This window comes from Tamandua tetradactyla, chromosome X (assembly GCF_023851605.1).
Source record: "Tamandua tetradactyla isolate mTamTet1 chromosome X, mTamTet1.pri, whole genome shotgun sequence".
In the NCBI taxonomy this organism is placed as follows: domain Eukaryota; kingdom Metazoa; phylum Chordata; class Mammalia; order Pilosa; family Myrmecophagidae; genus Tamandua; species Tamandua tetradactyla.
Window position 1 is genome coordinate 82,644,387 of NC_135353.1, and position 4,977 is coordinate 82,649,363.

Below are 4,977 nucleotides of genomic sequence, written 5' to 3' on the forward strand. Positions count from 1 at the left end.
GCTCTGGTAGTGTTTATGTCTTCCTGTTAAACATAGACCAATACATTCAATAGTAGTTTTTCCTCTGTGCCCCAATATTATTTACTCTTTTTACAAGGTCCATGCCTTTGAAATAGTTTATGTAAGAGCTTATTTATATTTTTATTGCTAATCAGTGTGATACATAGCTCTATACAACTCCTTTTGATCATGTTCACCTTCAATATGACAATATTACTTATAGACTCACTATTGAACCCCCTTTCACTTCTACCCCATTCCCTTACATTTAAATTCAACCCTATTAGCCAACTATTTACCCATCTGTAGATTCTGTGTATCTCTAAGCCCACTATTTTCTATATATAAGTCTCTGAGTTTACATTAGCCAAGGTCATAAATGCAAAATCATAGAGTATTCTTTTCTGTCTGGCTTATTTCATTCAGCATTATGTCTTCAAGGTTCATCTATGTTGTCATATGCTTCAGGAATACATTTTATCTAACTGCACTATATTATACCTTTGTATTTTTATCCACTTGTCTTTTGATGTCACTTGGATTGTTTTCATCTTTTGGCAATTGTGAATAATGCAGCTATGAACATGGATGTGCAAATGTCTATTTGTGTCACTGTTTTCAGCTCTTCTGGGTATATTACAGATAGTGGTATTCCCAGGTCATAGGGCAACTTGTAGTTTTCTAAGGAACAGCCAAACTTTCTTCCATAGTGGCTGTACCATTATACATCCCCACCAGCAGTGAATAAATGTTCTAATTTTCCCACATTGTCTGCAACATCTGTAGCTTCTTGTTTGTTTAATAGCAGCATTTTTTTTGTTGTGAAGTGATATCTCATTATAGACTTGATCTGCAATTCCCTTATAGCTAATGTAAATGAGCATCTCTTCATGTGGTTTTCAGTCATCTGTAGTTGCTCTTTGGAAAAATGCCTTCATATTGTTAGCCCATTTTATAATTGAGTCGTTTGTTCTCTTGTTGTTGAGTTATATGGTTTCTTTTTGTATAAAGAATATCAAACTTTTGTCTGATATGTGATTTCCAAATATTTTCTCCAATTGAATTGGATGCCTCTTCCCTTTTTTGAAAATGTCATTTGTGGCACAGAAGCATTTGATTTTGAGGAAATCCAATTTATCTATTTTTCTTTTGCTGCTTGCCATTGAGTGAAAAGTTTAAGAAGCTACCTCCTATTACTAGTTCTTGAAGATGTTTCCGTTTTTCTTCCAGGAGTTTTTTGGTACTGGCTCTCATTTTTATGTCTTTGACGCACCTTGGGTAATTTTTGTATTGGGTGCAGTGTAAGGGACCACTTTCATTCTTTTGGTATTGATATCCAATTCTCCCATGCCAATTTATTGAAAAAATTATTTTCTTCAAGTTCAGAGTATTTGAGGATCTTGTCAAAGATCAGTTGACCATAGATTTGGCAGTCTATTTCTTCACTCTCTATTTGATTCCATTGGTCAATACTTTTACCTTTGTGACATTGCCATACAGTTTTGACCACTATGGCTTTATAATTACCTTTACAGTCAGGAAGAGATAATCTTCCCACTTAGTTATTTCTTAAGATAGTTTTAGCTATTAAAGGTCTCTTTCTCTGGGAAATTAATTTGATAACTATATTCTCAAAGTCTTTAAAGTAGGTTGTTAGAATTTTAATTGGTATTGCATAAGTCTGTACATCAATAAGGATAGAATTGTCATTTTAATTACATTTAACCTTTCTATACATGAGAAAGTAGGATGTTTCTACCTATTTAAATCGTTTTTGAACTCTTTTGGGAATGTTTTGTAGTTTTCTGTATACAGGTCCTTTACATCCCTGCATAAGTTTATTCCTAAATACTTGATTCTTTTAGTCACTATTTTGAATGGATTTTTTTCTTTAATTGTCTCCTCAGGTCATTGCTTGTGTATAGAAACATTAGTGATTTTTGCACAATGATTTTATATCCCATCATTTTTCTGAAACTATTAGCTCAAGAAGTTTTGTCATAGATTTCTTAGGTTTTTCCAGGGAAAGTATCAGGTCATCTGCAAATAATGAAAGTTTTACTTCTTCCTCTCCAATTCAGATACTTGTTATTTCTTTTTCATGATTGCTCTAGCTAGAACTTCTAGTAAAATGTTGAATAATAGTGGTGACAGAGGGCATCCTTTTCTCATTTCCAGTCTTTAGGTGGAAGGCTTTTGGTTTCTCACCATTGGGCATGATTCTGGCTATGGGTTTTTCATATATACCCTTTATCATATTGAGGGAGTTTTTCTGATTCCTAAATGTTGAAGTGTTTCTATAGGGTGCTGAATTTTCTCAAATGCTTTTTCAATATCGATTGAGATGATCATGCAAATTTTCCATTTCCTTTGCTGATATGCTGAATTGCATTGATTGATTTGATTGTTGAACCACACTTGCATTCCTGGCATAAACCCCATTTGATTATGGTGTATAATTCTCTTAATGTGTCATAGGATACAACTTCGTAGTATTTTGTTGGAAATTTTTTCATCTTTATTCATTGGGGAGATTGACCTGTAGTTTTCCTTTCTTGTACTATCTTTACCTGGTTTTGTTATAAAAGTAATGTTAACTTCATAAAATGAGTTAGATAATGTTCCCTTTTCCTCATTTTTGGAAGGATTTGAGCAGGATTGGTGTTAGTTCTTTTGGAGTGTTTGATAAAATCCCCCTGTGAGGCCATCTGGCCCTGAACTTTGATGATTGATTGAATCTCTCTACTTGTGATTGGTTTCTTGAGATCTTCTAATTCTTCTCAAGCCAGTGTACCTTGTTCATGTGTGTCTTGGCAATTGTCCATTTCATCGAATTATCTAATTTGTTGACATACAGTTTTTCATATTATCCTCATGAATTTTTTTAAAAATTTCTTTAAGGTCTGTTGTAAGTATTCCACCCTCATTTCTGACTTTATTTGCACTGTTTCATTTTTTTTCTTTGTCAGAATGATGATGGCTAATTTCTGGTGCCAACTTGGCCAAGTGCTGATTCCCAGGTGTTTGGTCAGGCAAGCACTGGCAAGTCAATGACTGGAAGTTTATTTTGTTGATGGTTGATAAACCAGAACACTAGTGTATAAATCATCAATCAGCTGATTGCATTGTGGATTATTACATCTGTGATCAAGGAAGATATGTTTCCCACTAACAAGATAAGCTAATCAGTTGAAAACTTTTAAGGAAGAAGATTCTGCGGATTCATCCAGAACTTTCATCGGAACAGCCAGCTTCACAGCCTGCCCCATGGATTCTGAACTCTTCCATTTCCACAGTTGTATAAGACAACTCTATAAATCTCATATTTCAGATATTTCCTTGTTTCTCTTTCTTAGAGAAACCTGATAAATACATCAGCCTAAATGGGGAACCATCAATTTTTTTATTTTCTCAATGTATGAACTTTTGATTTTATTGATTCTATTGTTCTTTTGTTCTCCAATTCATTTAATTCTGCTTTAATCTTTTTTATTTCTCTTCATATATATTTTTTGGAGATAGTTTGCTGTTCTTTCTCTAGTTCCTCCAGGTGAGCAGCTAAATCCTTGATTTTAAAAAAATTTTAATATTAAAAAAAGTATTTAGATGGGCCATCGTGGTTCAGGAGGCAGAGTTCTCACCTGCCTTTCCAGAGACCCAGGTTCGATTCCTGGTGCCTGCCCATGTCAAAAAAAAATATTTAGGACTAAATTTAACTAAGGGTACAAAAGACCCATACACAGAAAACTACAAGAAATTGATTAAAAATCATGGAAGATGTAAATAAATGGATAGGCATACTGTTTTCATTGATTGAAAGACTAAATATAGTAAAGATATCAACTTTTCCCAAATTGAATTATAGATTCAAGGAAATACTTATTAAAATCCTCAAAACTTATTGGCAGAAACAGAAAAACCAATAACCAAGTTCATTTGGAAGGGCAGGGTGCCTTAATAACTAAAAATATCCTGAGAAAGAAAAACAAAGTTGGAGATCACATGCTATCTGGGTGCATATTATTAAGCTACAATGGTCAAAACAGCATGGTACTTGGATAAAGATTGATATACTGACCAATGGAACTGAATAGAGTGTTCAGAAATAGATGCTCTTATCCATGGTCAATTGATCTTGGATAAAGTGTTCAAGCCAACCCACCTCAGAGAAAGCAGCCTTTTCAATAAATGGTGCTTGGTGAACTGGATATCCACATGCAAAAGAATGAAAAAGGATCCACACCTCAAAACTTATGCAAAAATTAACACAAAATGGATCAAAGACCTAAACATTAGAGCTAAGACCATCAAATTGTTAGAAGAAAACTTGGGAAATATAAATTTTGTAATAAGAGGCAATTTCCTAAGCTTGCACCCAGGGCATGAGCATTGAAAAAAGAAAAGATAAATGGAAAGTCCTCAAAATTAAACACTTTTGTGCATCAAAGAACTTTGTCAGGAACATAAAAAGGCAGCTTACACAATGGGAGACAAAATTTGAAACCATATATCAGCTAAAGGTTTAGTATCTAGAATATTTGGAGATTCTTCAACCAAACAACAAAAAAGACAAGCAATGCAGTTAAAAAATGGGCAAGCAGATGTGATAGCAAAGAGATAAACTGAGAACTGAGCTCTTTGGTACAAAGAAATCATAAATTGATTGTCTGGAAAATTCTGGGAGACATCAGAGAAAAGTGTCCCATGTGAGGATTTTACCAAACATGGAACAATTCAGCCATTTCTGAAAAAGCCAGGATTGGAGATGGAGTTACATAGGAAAGATTTGTGGGAAGTTCTGCTGTCTGATGGTAATGATCCCTGCATACTACATAGAAATCCAACAAGGGTTCTGCAGGTTCTGTGTAAATGGAACCACTGCCAGTCTGAACTCAAAGGGACAGAAAAGGGGCAAATCAAAGGAAAAGTAACTTCAAAGGCAGAATCACGGGACCTAAAGTCTAAAGTCAAGAAACC